Below are 19,826 nucleotides of genomic sequence, written 5' to 3' on the forward strand. Positions count from 1 at the left end.
TTCATTAATTACGGCAGTCTGATGTAAGCGGTCTGAGGTACGAGGTGCTGTGTGTGTTCATTAATTACGGCAGTCTGATGTAAGCGGTCTGAGGTACGAGGTGCTGTGTGTGTTCATTAATTACGGCAGTCTGATGTAAGCGGTCTGAGGTAAGAGGTGCTGTGTGTGTTCATTAATTACGGCAGTCTGATGTAAGCGGTCTGAGGTAAGAGGTGCTGTGTGTGTTCAGTAATCGCAGGGCTTCAGAGCCACACACATTTAAGTCCCTGACACTGAGGAATGGCTGCTGCCCCAGGACAAATTTCAGCTGTGAAAGTGCAGCCGAGCCGTCCAAGTAACAGATCGCACCTGAAGGCCAGTCACCCCCACACTGGGAGGCTCCTTCATTCCCATTCTGACTGACCATATTCCTCTGGCGATATCCGACATTTTGTGATCATCGAAAACTGTTGGAAAAGTCATATTTTCTTCTTTTTACATCAATTTGCATTTTTTTCCTTTATTAGGTGCATGTAAATATCAGACTGGATACGTCAGCACAGAGACAGAAAAAATACGTGCAGCCGTTCGGAAGATCACTCAGAAACAAGCACCAAAGCTTCAGACATCAGGGGAAACATTGAATAATTTATTTAAACAAATGTAATTATAAAATTTGGGCATATGTTTTTGTACTACAGCATAGCAAACTAACTAAGGCAGTTTTACCTGCTAGTAACATTTTCAGAAATATACTGTAAAATCTGTAAAGCATAGTCTATTTCATGATCAGTATATTATTGTTATATTATTATTGTTTTATTATATGAAAATATTGAGAGCAACAGCAATATGATGTCAGATATCGCTGTCCAGCTATTTTTCCCTTGCTTGGGTATAAATGCTGGTAGAATCTGAGACAGATCCCTTCCGGAAAAAGTGAGTTAATGAGGAATCATCTATGAAAAGATTAAGTGTGTGACCTTTTTTAAGACCAAATTTCATTAAACAGATTATAAATTCCCTTTCAGTTCCTTAAATATAGCCAAAGACAGACAAAGCTTATGACTGATACTTTGTGACAGAGTCCATGGCCAGGAGTGGGGGTGTTTGTTGCAGTTATTTTTATCTGCTAGCTGCTAGCTGGCTCCACAGTCATCCTTCCGGATGCTTCTTTTGCCTAACCCTGTTTTCTTTAATGCAGATTTTGAAGCATTGCTCTGCTTTCACACTTCATTGCATGACGCCTCGATGCTCCAATCCCCCGGCCCCGTCGCTGTGTCGGATCGCTAGGGCTGTTCACGCGTACATTCCTATTTTTCACACAAAGCTACATCTCCTTCAGACAGCTGTCAAACATGTGGAGATACTGATACACTGATATGGTACTTCGCACCAATCGGAAAGCCAGAGGCTGCTTTTGGCAACGTCCGTGAAACTTACAACATCCAAACCTGGGTGCAGAACAGGATTGGACAAAACACAAGCAAATCCTCTGGATGAACAAGCTGGAAGCTGCTCTACGTGCTTAATTGTCACATCATAATTAACTCCTTGTGAGGAACGATCTGGTGCTGGTGCCCTCAGACCAGGCAGGCTCATCATCATCAAAGAGAATGATCTGTGTTAGGGGAGCGGCAGGACCTCCAGGAGAACATGGCCAAGTTCGCCTGTCTCTGCTGCACGGATGCCCGGTCCTCATTACTGGCCTGCCTACCGCTGTACTGCATGAAGACGCAAGCCCCAAGGCATGGTGGGTATTACTGTATCCTCCATATTAAGACCGTTAATGACTAAAAGGAAAAACCAAAAGATGCCATTTTTTTATTAGCATCTATGGAGATGAAGTGGCATGTGTTTCCCGCCACAGCCTGCGGGGGGGGGGGGGGGGGGGGGGGGCATCCACAGTTAATGAATGCTTCCATTAACATTGCATTCTTTCGTCAGTTGAATGGAGCCAGGCCTTGCACCAGCACAAGAGACAAGATCCAGTAGATGGCAGAGCGAGAACGAGGAAGTCGACGGCCCCACCGCAGGTGCGACAGAAAACCGGTTTCGGTGTGTCGGATTTGCGCTCCTCCTCTGTGCTCCTGCCTTAATGAATCTCGGAGCTTCTCCCCTGTTTACACCGCGGAAGCCGTTTGCAGGCATGGAGAGTGTCATTCTGTCACTGTGTGCTTTGAGTCTCTTGCGCACCAACCCTGCCTTATGAGCTTTTTCCGGGTGGGGCTTCAAACTGCGGCAAAGTCGCTCCTGGCAGCCCAGAGCTGTTTGGAAAGAAAAGGACAAACATTCATGTTTCTGCTTGGCTGACATATTGTATTAGATCGTGTGAGCGGCAGCTCTAAGCAGATGGTGAAATGTCAGCTAAGGTAAAGAAACACCGGCCGTAAATAAAAGCATTTACCCCGTGCCAATCAATACGGAGCATGTGCAGAATTAACTGTTTTCCTTGCTGTAGCCTGACTGTCCTGAGCTGTGTTTGGTTAGGCCTCATGCAGTAAGCATAGAAATGATCATTTGTTTTGACAAATTTTTTCAATTGAATTAAATACTAGCCACAAACTTTGCTCTAAGAAGTTGGAAGAGAGTAGAGTTGTGGAGCCTTCAATGATAGACTTGTACAAGAAAGGTAAATGCATGATCTTATGAGATCTTGCATTAAGGATGAGAAGAACCTCAAAGCTGCTTTCCCATAAAAACTACCCTGGTTTTCTGCAGACATTTTTCTAGGTCCAGACCAATAACCTTAAAGCATGATCGCACAAGCTGCCCAGCTGTGTGAGTGGGCTCTCCCTCCCTCCCAACCTCTCTCTCTCTCTCTCTCTCTCTCTTAAATAGATTTCAACTGATTGTGTCTTATGACAGTCCGCAGAATATGGCAATCCCCAGAATATCGGAATATGGAATGATGCTCTGCTTATGATTACAGCACTGAACTGGCCTGATTTCACTGACTGATGGCAGTAAGATGCTTCTGAAATTGGCTCTGATGACCCCTTGTGCTTCTTTCCTTACATCTAGTAAACATTAGAAGATAAATCTCAGTGATTTCAATAAAAACACAAAAGCGACATGCTATGAATCACAAACTTGCTTATTCTCATTACATTCCCACTGCTGCTGAAACATATTACATCTGAGTATCGCTGCATTGAGTGTTTCATACATGGGGGCTATTCATTTCACATCAGAGCAAAACAATTTATCACCAAGTGCAGGAACTGCAATGTGACTTTTTTAATGGCAGATAACAAGATTGAATAAGAGTCTGTGATGAAGTGCTGGGCAGACGTACCCCCCGCCCCCCCCATGTTACATTAGGGACCCCCAGCCAGAGCAGTGGCTGCTTCCCCCCCGAGCCGAGGTGCGGCCCCCACCACTGGCCCCGCCTGGCAGCCCCATCTGCCCCAGTCCTGCCCAGACACAGAGCAGCTTGTTCCAGCAGCTCTGAAATCAGGAGCAAAACAATTTGTGGTTCAGCTTTTCAAATGAAATTTAATTCATTTTGAAGAGACTGGTGGAAGATGATTAATAGGGGCCTGAAATGTCAGGGCATGTCAGCTGAGTGCCACAAGCTGCGGTCCAACAGCACAAACCCAGTCTTTTCTGGATAAATGAGCGCTGTAGGGTGGCATAACCTGTTAGTGAGCCCTGAGCAGTGGTCCAACAGCAAAAACTCGGCTATTTAAGTGGTGGCTGCAGAACGGCGTAACCTGTTAGTGAGCCTGAGAAGCTGCCTAGTGCAAGGGCTGTGTTCAGCAACATGTAAGGGATAGGGATCGTGTGCCGCTGAATCAGTCTTTGGGCCTCACTCTTACACATGGTGTCCAAGGCAGACAGGAGATACTGACACCATTTCATAAGGTGGAGCGTGTTCGGGGTTATCACCTGGTGCCCATGCACCCGGAGGACATTCCCAAGGTGGTGTCCATCACCTCCATCAGGTCATTTGAGTTGTTGTGCGTGACACTTGGGCTTATAAATGCATCGCAGATGTTCCAAAGGTTGGACACTTTTGGAATATTGGTCGCCAGCTCTTCCAGGGCCAAGTATCTCACCTACCTCTGGGTCCTGTTTGAACAGCTTGACCTGCATATGCTGATCATCAATTCCTGTTCAGGTTGTCTGAGATATGTTTCCTATGAGTGATTCCCCATGACCCCGCATAGTACAGGCACTCCAGGAATTCCTGTGGATAATGAATGTCTATCATTGGTTCATCCCCGAGCAACTCTGATTTTACAACCTTTATACATGGAAGTGTGAGGTCAAGCCATGAAGCACGTGGTCACATGGTCCCAGTATAGACGTAAGGCATTCTCAGATGTCAAACCAGTTCTGGCAGAGGAGACCATGCTTGGACACTACCAGACATTGCCCTGTTCCTTATGATGGATGCGTCGGACTACACCTTTGGAGCAGCTTATGAGCAGTAGACAAATGGCATTTGACAGTCAGCAGCTGCATCCCAGCAAGCACAAGTACAGCACTTCCAATCCTGGGCTCCTCGGCTTGTATCTTACCTGACATTTCTGCTTTGCACCGGATGGGGGCTGTTTATTGCATTGGTCGACTACAAGCCACTGGTCCTGGCAATGGCTAAAGTGTCAGGTAGCCATCAGCCAGTTCACAACAGACATCTGACACATCAAGGGTCTGTCCCATCTTGCACTTGAGGCCATGCACATGGACATAGATCCTGCCCTGTTGACTGCTGACCAGACCACGGACCTGGAGGTCCAAGCCTTCAGGTCAGTGGAGAAAAGCCCACGACTTGCTGATGTTACATTGGAAAGCGTAAACTACTGTATGACCTCCATGGGCCAACAGTGACCAATCATTCCCAGTGGTCCATGACCTTTCACAATCAAGGCAATACGTGTCTGAATGGTTAGCACACCAGTTTGTGTGCCCACTCTTAGAAAAGACTGCAGCTGGTGCTACATGCCATAGAGTTAAGGTACAGTGGCATGTAAAGCATCATTGGCTCTGTTTTTTAATAGTGCATGATGCTTAGAGCACATTAATGTTGCCCTGGTGGGGCCCTATGCCCCATCTCACGGCCTCATGCACCTGCTCATAATTGTGGACAAGACAACCAGGTAAGCAGAAGCCATGCCTTTGGCGTCCACATTGACAGAGATGTGATCAGCACTTGGGTTGCCTGGTTTGACATGCCCTCTGACATCAACAGGGACATGCCATTCGCTTCGGAGCTGTGGACTGACGTGACACAGAAGTGGGGGATGATATTGCATTGCAAAGGCACCTACAGCCCAAATGGCCTCTGCAGGCGAATCCACTGGGCACTGAAATCAGCCCTCAGGGTGATGTTGACAGACAACGGCGGGCTGGACCATTCGCCATGGGTGGTGTTGGGGCTGAGGTTAGGCCCCAAGTGCTTTTTTGTGCATCACACTCTGTATAAAAGAATAAACAGTCAGACTTCTCATGTTAAATTTCTTAAATCCTCCTAAATCATCACTATATTTTTATAGCCATAGGAGCAGTAAATTTGTTTAGCTCGGTATTAATTTCTGTCATCAGGTGAAGGATTTATTGCTGGGAAGTGCCTGATCTTCCTGGGCATGGCTTCCATCTGATTTGCTCCTCTTCGGGCCCTTTAGCATAGATGTGGAAACACGACACTCTGTGTGCCAGTTTTAATGTTAATGATACAGGTGCTGCAGGTATGGCGTCAGGATCCAGGATGACAAACATTTAGCGTGTCTGTTTCCATTTGTTTTGCTTGCTGAGGTATTTGTTTCATCTGGAGTTTTCCCTACAAAGCCTAAAATGAAAGCACCTCGGGTTTGGTCACGGCTCTTCACTGCGAGCTGCTCTTACGACTAATAACTATAGATTGCGCCAGAACACACTTCTGTGGAAGTGATTTATTCGCGTCAATAATTGACAGAGAGAAGGAACGCTTCCGGATGCTTTTGACGGCTCTTGCTCCAGCCGATCTCCTAACTGATCATACAACAAGTGTTCACATGGGTTTTTCTTGGAATGTAGCCCATCCATGGTGTCCTGGCTTTTGCCTGGTGTGGGACAGACACATGCACTCTGAGCTCCTACATGAAGCTTGAAGGTCATTGCTAAGACATTTCCTGTTAGTGCAGGAACCTCAGGGGAACCTGCAGGATACTTCAGCCCTCGAGCTCGATTCAACTTACTCAACTTTTATTAATATTTTTTTATGCAAATAAGCACCCCACTTGAGTGGCTGTGGCTCCCATGCAGGTGTAGTGGCCTCGCGGGACGTGGCCCTGCTGCCAGGTTTCCTTTGCTTTTATCATTGTTACACAATTATTACAAATGTGTTTCTCATCATTAATGACTTACGGTAAATGAATGAATGACACCTGGCCTTGTCAGTATGATGGGACGTCCCAGCAGGTCTCCTGCCCCAGTCCTCTGCTCCTTCTGTGTGCCATGGACCCTCGTTAACCTCGTGTGGATTCCCCATGTTTACCAGCTGTTTCCCCTTGTTGTTGATTATTTCTATTTTTTGGAGAAATTATAGTTTATAAGCAGCAAGATTTACCTGACGTCATGCAAGGCAATACAGTAATTATTCATCCATCCATCCATCCATTCATCCATTTTCCAAACCGCTTATCCTACTGGGTCGCGGGGGGTCCGGAGCCTATCCTGGAAGCAATGGGCAGGAGGCAGGGAACAACCCTGGATGGGGGGCCAGCCCATCGCAGGACACATTCACACACCATTCACTCACACACGCACCCCTATGGGCAATTTAGCAAGTCCAATTAGCCTCAGCATGTTTTTGGACTGTGGGGGGAAACCGGAGTACCCGGAGGAAACCCCACGATGACATGGGGAGAACATGTAAACTCCACACACATGTGACCCTGGCAGAGACTCGAACCCGGGTCCCAGAGGTGTGAGAAGAGTAATTATTCAATAAATGTGTAATTTGACTGAAGCTCACATCAAAAAACCACGGGTACAACAGATGTATCCCTCCTGGTACTAGGAGGGCAATCCTTTCTCTTATAAGGGCTTCATAAGCACATACTCAACGGATGGAGAAAAAAAGTCTGCGAGCACAAATGGACCTCATTTTCACCGGACCATAAGAGGGTTGGAGTTAGGATGAGGGTTATGGGTCACTGCCCAAAGGATGAAGCTGAAAAGTTGGAAGTTGAAAAAAATTACCAGGCCAGTGTTGCTATGCAAGGAAAAGGGCATTCCTGACTAAACAGAGAGCTAAAGTGGGGAAACGATAAAGCGGCTGAAGTAGCCGGAATGAGCCGGAAATCCTGCCTGAGCGCTTAATCAGTCACTCTGAATGTGTATATGAGGCGTTTCATAGGACTTTATTGAGTCGGCTTCACGCTCTTCGTCATCCTGACACTAACAGATGAGGGGCGTTGGGGTGCTCTCTGCCGCCCCCTGCCCAGGCCTCTGAGTAATCACAGGCCCTGCAGCCATTGCTGAGGTATCACTCAAGAGAAAAGCGGCATCGCTTTATCATTTTATCGCCAGATCGTACACTTTAATATGCCGCCGTGTATTTGGTCTTAGTGTGGGGTCTGAGGAAAATGAGCGCAGACGAAATCCCTTCAGTGGCCACTCTGGACATGCCTTCAATGCCTCCGAAGGGGAAGCCGTGTCTTTGGCAAGACTTTGGGGATCCACCAGGGAGCTAACAACCTAGACATGCATGGAGGTGTGTGCTGCTAACGTGGTAAGATAATGCGGAGCAGGGTTGCTGTTAGTGCTCAGGGGGATGCTGCATGGGTAGGGTTAGGGTTAGATTTGAGGAGCATAAGTAAGGGCATCGATTAGGGTGCAGCCCTGTACGGCAGCATCACTGAGCTGCACGTCTGCAAGATCGTCAGGGATGCCGCAAAACAAGGAGGTCATACGCAACCGTCCCCCGTAAATCCACAGGAAGCTGAAAGAGACACCTGTCACACATCACACAGCGGGGCTTATTTTACGCACCAGAGGGTAATTACAGAGGCATGGGCTCATTATTCAGCTGAATACCCTTCACCAAATATCTATACAGCATGTGCAATAGTGGCATTCCTGTCACTTATACTAGAGATATTACGTCTGCACTGAGAATGTGCTGATTTCTTTGCAGAACTTAATTGTCTTTCCAGACACACACATTTTAATTCAGGCAAATTAACTGTTAAAATTTTCTCTTCCTTTGAAGAATTTTGTTGTTTTAAATTAAAAGAGGAACCAGCATCTGCAGACGGGTCGCACCCGGGCCAAGCCCGCAGTCCCACAGCGGTAGCAGAACACCAAACCAGTCTTCCGGAATTGTGAAAGGCTGATGCTCTGCATGTGGCCACAGAGGACAGAGCCGCCGCCCTGTATTGCGTTGATGCGGTATTAATAGCGCGGATCCCAGGGCCGGTTGGGAGTCTAGTCCCGGCGCGGCTGGACTGCAGCTTAACAGGCCGTCGACTGCAGTGTTGCTTTGCTGTATAATGTATAGTGTGTGTCTTTGCTGGGAATTCCGCAATAAAATGACTGTTATTTATCATTACAAACCTCTTTATCATTTAGTCAATAAAGGGGCTGCTTTTTTTCCTCCTTTCTTTCTGGAAGTCAGATATCTGTATTAGTCCCGGCTTGCCTGGGGGGGAGAGCGTGTCAAAAGCTAAATCATGATCAGGCCCGGCTTTCTGGCTAAATTGTGTATGAAGGCCTGCGGCGTAAAGGGGCCGCGTTCGCTCGTTATCCGAGAGAGAAAAGGGGCTGGGCACGTTGCCCCCCTCAGCCGCATGCGGAGGTGTGCAGGCGGGCCACATTTCAGGGGCACAAGCTCTGCCCCGCCCACACGCACAGCTATGCAGGTGGGCCACATTTTAGGGGCACAAGCTCTGCCCCGCCCACACGCACAGCTACGCAGGTGGGCCACATTTTAGGGGCACAGGCTCTGCCCCGCCCACAGGCACAGCTACGTAGGTGGGACACATTTTAGGGGCACAGGCTCTGCCCCGCCCACACGCACAGCTACGCAGGTGGGCCGCATTTTAGGGGCACAGGCTCTGCCCCGCCCACACGCACAGCTACGCAGGTGGGCCACATTTTAGGGGCACAGGCTCTGCCCCGCCCACACGCACAGCTACGCAGGTGGGCCACATTTTAGGGGCACAGGCTCTGCCCCGCCCACACGCACAGCTATGTCGGTGGGCCGCATTTGGGGGGCGCAGGCTCCACCCCCACCTATATGCACAGGTATGTAGGGGAGTCAGATTTGAGGGGCACAAGCTCCGCTCCCCACCTAAATGCACAGGTATGCAGGCGGGCCGCATTTGAGAGGTACCGGCTCCGCCCCTACTGCCCACACCTGCACGCCTCTGGGGGCTCTGCAGGTATGTGAAGGCTCCACCCTCCGTTTGAACTTATGGACAGATGCACAGAGAACCAACCATAAAATCAGCAGCTCAGAACTTCTGATTAATCTCCCCATTTCTGCCAAATGCTTTGATATATCCCAGCAGAAAGAGCTCAGAAGCGCTTTCACATGTTATACAGCTACAAAATTGATGGATATGAAAAGTATGCTTTCATTATCTCATAATCACCTCCAGACCAGAGAATTAACAGCCCCACCTCAATATTATTCCTTTAAAACTGCGGGAATGATTGATTAACCCGGGATGGTGGGATTCTTTGACAATTCTCAAATAATTGCTCTTCTACGCGAACAGGAAGAGAAAATGTGCACAACTGACTGGGATCCAAGATAAAAACAGTATAAAGGGTTTGACTGAATCTCCATCCATGATACAGGCATATAAAATAAATGCAAATGTAAATGTAGATTTAAATCTAAGTGGTAGGCAAGGGTTGGCGATTGATGACTTCAACAGGAGCAGAGAGAACGTTTCCTGTGGTCGGACTTCTTTTCACCTAAAGTTAGGACGTTGTCACCTTGGTAAACGCACCCGAGGCCGCCGTGTCCCCACGGGCAAGCAGGCCCCGCTGGGCCTCATTAATTAAAAGGGCACGTTGCCACAGTGGAGACTTTTCATTTAGCACAGACAGGCTGGCGTGAGATTTATCACAGCTCCCCGTGCCGTCCCACAATGCACAGCATGCCGGTCAGAGGAGTTATCGATACTTAGTGCTCGCTTTTATGAGATTTCACACCATCGAGAGGCACTATCAGCGGTGTTTCACATTGGAAATATCAGCACCTTGTGGTAAACAAATTAACCAGGGATGTCACAGTGTTCTGTGTTTGTTTTTATTCACGAGTAAATAATGTATACAAATTAGAAAAGAGGAATGATGAAGACTTTGGAGGAAATGTAAGATTCTGTGTGAGATGCTCACTCGGTCTGAAGGGAAGTGCGTTTACTCTGTGTGTGAGATGCTCACTCGGTCTGAAGGGAAGTGCGTTTACTCTGTGTGTGAGATGCTCACTCGGTCTGAAGGGAAGTGCGTTTACTCTGTGTGTGAGATGCTCACTCTTTTGGAGTTTGAGTGACTTTATGGTGTGTCTGAGATTCTCACCCTGTTGGTGGCGGATGGAGTGAGTTTCTGTGATGATGGACGGGAGGAAGTCGGGTGGCCATCGGCCCCAGGGGACAGCTGGGTGCTCAGTGACAAAGTAGACGAAGGGGGAGATGGGGAGCTGGAGTGAAAGCTGAGGTTCTTCTAGAGACCTGGACCAGCTGGAGACAGAGACCTTCTTTAGGAGGTCGTATGTGGAAGAGGAGAGTGAGGGTGGAGGTACAGCCACCCACATGCTGATCTGATAGACAGAGGTATGCTTTGTGTGTAGTGACACATGCTTAATGCTTCCTGGTTGACCTGCTGGGGGTAGCCCTAGGCTACTGGGACCTCCCATCCCCTCCGCCCTCTGCATATGTCTCTCTAGGGGGGGTCTCAGGTCAAGCCTCTTTCAGGTGGACTCCTGGTTGACTCGTATACCACTGTATTAAATATACTTCTTGGGAGTAGTGGCACAGGGGTGGGGGTTCTACCTAGAGGGGTGGGGGATCTCAAAGCAGTGCCGATGTGGCTCAGGAGCTCAAACTGAGGGGGTGCACAGGCTGGAGAAGATCGACTGTCGACCTGAAGAATTTATAAACTGTACAGTATTATCCTGTCATCAGACTACAGGGATGTAAAGCACAGGGCCCCTGCCCCCCCATCTGAAACGTGTAGGGTGGGGCCATCGTATATCACGCATGGAGCTTGTCGCTTTCTTTATTGGAGGGGAGAAGCCAGGCCTGCCCGACAGAGTCATTATCCCTACACTATGCCATTTTTCAGGTTTCCTTTTGGGGGCGCGGTGGTGCACAGGGGGGTGGGCCGAGCGATTGGTGATGGATTGCAGGATGAGGTGCTTCGTCTGCTCTCAGCTAAACGCAGGAGGCAGACAGTTTGGGAGGATAATACGGTCTCATCTACGGACATATCCTGGCAAAACACAAGGGGTCGCTTTCACAAACTCTCCTCTGACTGACGGACACGGCCGATGAACCCAAAAACCATCCTCACAATGAGAGATTCGTCACAGTGGGCAAAAAAAATGAACGCCAAAACTCACTCGCAGGAAACGTATTGATTTTTAAATGATTGATATGGAGAAAATAACGGTATTTCATTGTGACGGATGGGGTTTCTCTCGTCTGTCTCCACATTTTCACTCCAGTGGGAAAAAGCAGCCAGTTCTCAGACTCACAGAGATGCTCAAATTCAGTGCAGCGTGGCGAGAGGGACTCAGCAGAGATGTTCAGGACCACGTCTACGTCAGTGACAGACAGACCTGTTGAAGTTGTTGAGGGAGTCAAACGGTGGTGCTGTTGAGGTATTTCAAACAACATCAATGGTAAATATTACAGAGGAGAGAACTTATTTACATGCGTTGACTCGTCTGATTAAGTGTTTAACCGGCTGGTTTAACCACATGAGATTTTGCTTCATAAATCTCCCGCATGCATACAGTATGATGACATTCTTGAAGTGAACATTGATGCATATTTCATGTGGAGTGAAAGACAATAAAGCAGGAGCACCAGTAGCTACAGGCCTGCATGGATTTATTTAAGATTATTATGAGGCAATAAACAGAGGCAGCAACTTTATGTAATGCTGCTGGATGGTTAGAGGTTGAGACACCAGTTATTCGGACGTAACTTCTGTCTACATGCTAATCCACGCCATGTTTGTTAGGGTGGCGACTGTAATCATGTTTATTATCTTCTGGAAAGTTCTGGACAGGCCATCGGGTGGAGCTTCTTGTGTGGGTCCTGAAGCCGGGCCATGGCAAGCGGTGCTTCACCGCACGCCGTCTCCCGGCGCTCCGCGTCATCCTAATGTTCACCTAATGACCATGGACTTCCAAATGACATTGTTCCCGAGCTGCTGTCATGGGCCATCAACAATCATAATTGTAAATTGATTCATTGTCAACCGAGGTTGACAACATGGTCCCGTCAGAGGTAATTGATAAGAGAGAACAGGTTCCCTGTAATGAATATATCAATAACAGCTGACAGCTGGAAAAGGTACCCGGGGAATTCCATATAAACAGAGGGAGGAACGTCTGTGTTTTATTTACCACAGTGAAACGGAAACCTCAGTGTTGGACCATCTAAGTGCCGTTCGCTGCTGGAACCCGCCTGAGGACTACTGGTGTCTCGCACTGCGTTTCAGCGTCCCGTGTCATATTTAAAATGCGAAGGGCATTCCATGTATCGGGGGGTAACTACATCATTACATAATGGGGTAAGTGTAAGTTAAGTTGCAGGTAGGTTGAGTTTTATGGGTGAAAAGACATTTGTGGGCCGTTTGCGAGGTTCTTTGTGTCTGAAGGCATCTAACATGGCATGCACTTCTCTACCCAGAAGGCTTTGCAGCACCAGTCAATCTCTTATGGTGTCCCGACTCCACCTTTGCCGTATTTCCTCCGTCCCCCTCCCTATTTAGAAGGCTTTGCAGCATCCAGTCAACTGCTCTTGGTGTCCCATCTCTACCTGCAGAACCTGGGCAGCGCGTTGAGTGTATAAAATGTGTCGAGCATGCGCAGCTACTCTGCCCGGGCTGCGCCCCGTTAGTGTCCCCCCTGAAGGTGTCCTCATCCCGATGAGCTAACCAATCTGCGATCCTGGGCACCTCCCTCACCTTTCTTCAGAGGACGATCACACGGACATGGGGCAATTAGACGCCGGCTCTGTGCTTATCATTACCTGCTGCTTCCCACAGTGAGCCACCTTATTAATAGGCCTCCGATTGCTGGCGCTGCTTCCTAATGGTTGATTCATTGCATTTTAATACCCTTGTCAGGAGGTAAGGCTCTGAGAGAGGCTGTATAATAGGGGCTATTACCCGCATCTCCAAAGGGAGCGCTTTGCTTTATAGGGATCGTTTAATGCGGCATCTCCCGGCCTCTCTGCACGCTCCGGTGTGGCGTTACCACCGTAGATTAAATTCATTCCTCTCGGCGCACTCTGCCGTCACCGTGATTTACCCTATGGCGGGCACCTGGGGGATGGGGGGGGGCACTTAGCCAGGCTGTGCGTATTACTGACTGGTAAGGAGACCAGAGCTCAGTGACGGGGATGATGATGATGATGATGATGAGAACCCTTTATTGCTGTTGCAATACACCATGTCACTAGTCACAGGTACCAGCGAAAAACTGGCCATCAACCGACCATACATATACACAAACATCACAGTAGGGGGTAGACCGGTCAGGAGACAGGGGAAGAGAGACGAAAAGAAACAGAATAACATGAGGAGAGAGGAGGAGAATAAAAAAACAGCCCCCAGACTGTACTCCAGTGGATGTTTACATGGCAACACTCCTCTGCATCTGCCGAATGTCTTAAATAACAATGTTTTTGCGGCCACACAACCTAACATTACCACAGACGGGGGGGGGTGGTCTCAGGGAAAATGCCGAACCCCAACTAGGCCTCCAGGACAGGCAGACATCACGAGATGCTCCCAGGAGTAAATAAACTGCCTGGAACTGTAGCTATTTAACAGGCTATTAATTGACTAATGGGCATCATGATCCTCTATTATATAGGTAGGAACAGGGGACTTATCAGTGCGAATTTAGGCAAATTAGCTGGCATTGGGGGGGGGGGGGGGGGGGTGGCGATGTCAGTGTGGATGTTTATGGCTGGATAGATGCAGCCGCTGAGGTTATTTGTGCAAAGATGTTTCGTCTAATTGCATAATTCTATGATCATGAAACATCTGCTCAAACAGAGACTCCGCTCCCGCCATATCTGTACTAATATTTTTACTGCTGCCGCTGCTGTCACATACATGCCGTGATGCAGATTCACACTGATCCATTAACCGTGCATTACGCTGCTTTATATAACATTTACAGTAAATGTGCTAATGCAGAGTACAAGTGTGGGGGGTGAATCTGCCACTTCACCATGCGAGACGAAAAGACGCTAAGAAACCAGCTGTCTTGGCCAAATACATCTAAAGTCAGCGAGCCTCGAGAATCCCAATCACCAGCCTTCCTTGCTGGATGGTCTTCCTGCATAAAAGGGCATCAGCTGACAGCTGCTGCGCAGACGCAGATGAGCGGAACGTAAATGTAAATTCAGCTTAACATCACACTCTGGGCAGATGTCTACCTGGTGTGTTTACTGGACGTCTAAGGTAAATCCCCGAGACCATCGAGCTGCCAGGCACTATTTTGTCCATAAGTAGGTGGATTCACTGATAAAGGAGAGTTTGCCAGAAAGTTTTCCTGTTCATTAATTATGTCTGACACACATAACATGATTACTGATTTTTATTTTTTTTTTAATATAGGTTTAAAAATAATGACTTCCTACAGCTGACAAGCAGCAGCAGATTCTTCTTGTTTGTTTGTCCACATTCATTCGCTGATCAGCATCGGCAAACATAATTAGCTACACGTATTTCCAGAGAGACCTTCTATTAATCAGCATCTTCAATAAAGTTATGCAGTGAGTCTGGGAGTAATTAGTCTCAGTGCACACATTAACAGCGAGGGCTCTTTTCAGGGAACACATCAATTACCAGCCCGATCTTACGTTTAATCTTCCAGTCGGACCCTCGTTAAGGTTAACCATTTCCTTCCTGTGCGGTTTATTTAACTTTGCTGCACATGAATGTCGCACATCAACCAGACACCAGCCAGCCGATCTGTGGCCACTGGGCTGGACCTGCACCGATCCACCCAAGGGAGTCGGGAAAGAGCCTCAGCCTGCAAGAGGAACGAGAGCAAGGAAGGCAGATGAGGATGTGTAGCATGTAGCATATAGCCATCGGGACCACAGGAGACAATTTAATAGCTTCTAGGAAACAATTGACTTGTAATGGAATTTTAATGGATTTTCAAGATCTTTGAAAATTTTACTTATGGAAAACAAATTCATTTAAGTATTCCCTAGTGCCAAAACTGACTTTTTCCCACAATAATAATCCTTCAGTGAATTTCTGAGTCGTCCTCTGTGAGTGTTTTTTCCCCAGTTTAATTATTTAATCAACGGTCCCAAAATGTACAAGCAAATCACGGCAGAGGTGAACTCATGACCCATCGCTGCAACCTTTAGGGAAAAGATTTATGCCTGTCAGGAAAGGCGGACGGGTGACTTAGCGTTAAGGCCACAGAGTCAGCAGCATAATTAGATGCCTAACCTTTTTCTGACAGACAGATTTGTTTTGTAATAGTGGTATTTAGGCATGCTCTGTGGGGAGAGGACCTACTCATTAATGAATGTGTTTAAACAAAACACAATCAAACCCAAAACAAATGTAATCACCATTAACCCAGCATTCCTTTTCCTTTTAAAAAATCGTCAGCACAGGCTAATTAGAACCTAATTTGATATATATTTATTCAAGAAACTTTGGTTTACAAGAATATACCTAATTCTGAATGTACTATACAGTTAGATGAGCAGCAGTACGATTTTCTGCCTGTAGTCAAGATGTAGGAATCAGTGAGATGCTGAAGGACATGCAGGAGAAATGCCTCCCAGCTCGAATTTAATGGGTGCCGGTGTGTAATTAATACCTGTCCTGCTTTGGTGCAGAGACTGGCCTACACAGAGGGAACCGGTGTCCCTCACAGAGCATGGGGGTACACTCGGCAGCCAGTTAAACGAGACAGCCTGCCATCCCAGCCACAGATAAGAAATGATCAGAGCTCAGTAAACAATCTTTTTAGGAATATAAAAATCCATAGTGAAAGTATAACTACGGAATGTCAAGAAACATTAGAGTGATTTACCAGTCAGCTGCATGAGTAACCGACCACAAAAAGTGTTCCCAGTATAGTCTGTCAAAATACAGACAGAATCCCGGCAAATACCACAATACAGCTCTGAAGAACAACACAGAGTGTGACGTCTGTAAGGGCGCTCCACTGCTGCACCAAAAATACTGACTGAAAGCAAATCACCAAGTATCAACATAATGATTTACAGCGACCGTGCTGCCTTTGCATAATGTGTGAGCAATAGCAGCCTCTCTGGCGCGCTGACCTTCAAGAGCTTCCTCATGGTCTAGATGAAGCCTCGGTGGAGATGCAGACCTTCAAGAGCTTCCTCATGGTCCAGATGATGCCTTAGTGAAGACGCAGACCTTTAAGAGTTTCTTCATGGTCCAGATGAAGCCTCATGGCTTGGCCAGATTTGCAGTCTGTTAAACTCATGTCATGCATCAGGATCCAATCAGCATCCCTCAAGCAAATCCCTCATCCTATTGACCACCAAGATGGTGAAACATTAATGTGAGCTGCTCAGGATGTTCCAGATCTCAGACCGTGGAGATTAAATATCAGGCTACATTTAAAGTATAATACATGCTGACAGCTTGTTGGTATGACTGTGCTCAGTTAAACGTCTTGCGACAAAGGATCACACCTACTGTCACTTTGACGATTGGTCATGGTCACTCGAAGACATGGTCAGTATATCACAGGGATGAAGCTCAGTCACCCGACTGCTTAAACCCCCATCTCTATCTGAGTTCCCACATGGTCAGGAAAGAGTTATGTTAGGGGTGCTGTAGCTTAAACTCTGAGCCTCATTACTCCTCCAACTTGAAATCAATAAATGATTGTCACCATTAATAAGTCCAAGAGCAGAGCCATCTTAAATTCAAGATTTGAATTTCACTGGATTAAATTTCTGCATGACTTTTTCAGAATGTAATAGTAAATGTAATGGCAAAATTTAAATTTTTATTAAAGACAAGTAATATAGAAAATATGAGTTATTATGGGCCCCTGAGGAGAGGGTCTTCACTTTCCATTATATTTTATATATACAATATAGAAATTAATTTAAAGCTTGCAAATAAAACATGCAGGAATAAATAACATTGACATGACGACCTCCTAAATCAGCGGCCTCGAGCAGTTAAACGCCCAGGCCTGTAAAGGCACGGTTCTCTGGGGGCCCCTGAGAGAGCCCCCTGCTGGAGGCCCCGCTCAGAGCATCTCACTTTAAAGCCCCAGTAGGGCATGGGCTGCCCGTCTGGGAGCTGCGGGGATAATCACTGACTTAGAGGCTCATGGCCCAGGCAAAACCACAGTGAAGTGATGATGCTCCTCTGTGGAGACCAGGTCTTAGCTCCAGATCCCAGGGTTTTCCTTCAGGGAGGCCACAGGGTTTAAATTCTGATTCAGATTTTTATTCTAAAGCTGCACTCCCTAGTATCAAATCATTCACTCGACCCCTCTAAGAATCAGCACTAACTCTATATAATACACTTATATATTTATAACATTGACTCAGAAATTGGCAGCCTTCATTTCCTGCTACAAACCCAGACAGTGGACATAGTGATAGCTCAGCTCTGCAGAGGGTCGGGACATGGAAATCCCCTTCTAGATCTTTCTCTGAAGGCTGCCCCTGTCTTCTGGTTTTCCTCATCTACACTTTTCGCTATCCTTGGACACCCAAGCCGCGAAGGGTTTCCCAGTATTTACTGGCTGATTTGCGTATTGACAGATTATACTTTCATTTTTTTAATAATGTCCATTTCTAGATGTCAGATGTCAGTTTAGGTACAATTTAGTTAGCAGATGCTTTTATTCAAAGAGACGCCATTTTTCTTTTTGAGAAGCCAGTTCCTTGTTAAAAGGCCCAATGGAGAAATCATTCTGCCAAGCCTTGTCAGGGCCACTGCCCTCTGATCCCTTCCCCTGTGTCCTTTCCCCTTTGGCCAGCAGGCACAGCTGGCCATCCTGCCTTTCCCCCTCCCTGTCCTATATGTTCAGTCCACACCTGCTGGCCATCCGGTTCCCTCCTCTGTCTTAGTGCTATGTCCCCAGAGTGCCTTCCCTACTCCCTGCACTGCTGTGTAGCTTAGTGGGCTGAGTGTGTGACTTAGAAACTGAACCTACAGGTTGTGAGATTGAGACTAGCCTAAAACTAGCCTCACCTATTTCAGTTTTCGTTGTTTTTTAGCATTCATAGTATCAGTGCCTTCCTGTGGTTTGCTCTCTACTTGTGTAGTTTTGGTTTGCGTTCTGTGCTTTCGTGATTTTGTAATTATTCTGCTTTGGCTTAGTTTCCTAGTTTGTCTGTTATGCTTCTTAGGTCAGTGATCATTTTTGTTATTAGTTCCACCTGTTGCATGTTTTCCTGTGCCAGTCCTTTCTTAATTATCCTGCCTGTTGTCTCTACTGATTGGTTGTTTTTGCTTCATGTGCCACACCTGCCTCCTTGTTAGCCCAGTTGTCTGCCTGTGTGCTTTTCCTCAGTGTGTTATCGTGAGAAGATATTCTGTGTGTTAATCACTGTGTGTTGTATCCTGCCTGTTGCTTAGTCTTCTTCCTGTGTTTGCCCGGTTCCTTTAGCTGGTGTATGCATGGTCCTGTTAGTTATTTTCCCCTGTTAAGTTCTGACCCCTTGTGGTCCTTTTGTTCAGTAGTTTAACCCCGTATGTTTTTTAATAAACCCCTTCTTGTGTCTGAGTCACGAGTGGATCGTCACCTTCTTTTCCCACCCACACCGTGCCCCGCATTCATAACAAGCCTGGGAATTCGACCCGGCGACAGCCAAAGTGGCCTAACCTGTTGAGCCACACCCTGCTCCCCAAATGCAGACAGTTAGGTGGCCCCTCCAATAAGCACCAATGAGAGCAAAACTCACACTCATGCACGCAGAGAACAGCAGCTTAACAGTCCATCGTCTTCACCACTCGGCCACCTCCTGATACTTACATTCGCTTATGGTGCTCAGCAGTCTAATAACCGGATGATAATCCTGACATGGAAATGAAACACAGTCACTGTGCAGACAGGAGTAGTGAATGCAGATCCTGGTGACTTTATATCACTTTTGGCATCCAAATACTGTACATGGTGCCTCATATGGAGCAGTAGTGCCACTGCGGACAGCCGAGCCTCCCACTCCCTGTCTGAAACCCCCCCCCAGCACCTCACCCTCACCTGCAGCTTTGTTGGGACGATTTGGCAGCTGTAATAACCACGGGTCCATTTCCAGTTTTTAAGGGCACACATCTGTGTTCCACCACATGTTATTAAGTTTCTCATGTCATGAAAGCCTTAATCTGAGTGCTAATCACTGCGTTAATACATATAAACACATATATGTGCTGCAGATGAACTTCTTAGTGTTTATGACTATATACGCATGTATAAAATCTGCATTCACCAGCAGACGGGCTGAGGGCTTCTGCCAGGTTTACTGCAGGCTTTAGCGCTCAGCGCTAAGAACGAGAGACTCGTCCGACACATTACAGAACACATTACACATTACATCCACATAAATCACCTAGGGACGACTCTGTTGTGAAAGGCGCTATATAAAAATAAATTGAATTGAATAATGGAATGTGCGGGTGGTGTGGATGGT

The 19,826-nt window shown here is 47.1% G+C and overlaps 1 long non-coding RNA gene across 1 annotated transcript in view; it reads left to right on the forward strand.

Moving 5' to 3' along the window:
• Window positions 1–1,509: 1,509 nt before the first annotated feature.
• The window catches only part of LOC125748058 (uncharacterized), an 85,865-nt gene continuing 67,548 nt past the window's right edge, over window positions 1,510–19,826 (forward strand). The window contains exons 1-2 of the long non-coding RNA XR_007399454.1: window positions 1,510–1,732; window positions 1,927–2,015. This is a non-coding gene — a long non-coding RNA (uncharacterized LOC125748058). The remainder of the gene's footprint in view (window positions 1,733–1,926; window positions 2,016–19,826) is intronic.

Source organism: Brienomyrus brachyistius, chromosome 1 (genome assembly GCF_023856365.1).
Source record: "Brienomyrus brachyistius isolate T26 chromosome 1, BBRACH_0.4, whole genome shotgun sequence".
Taxonomy (NCBI): Eukaryota; Metazoa; Chordata; class Actinopteri; order Osteoglossiformes; family Mormyridae; genus Brienomyrus; species Brienomyrus brachyistius.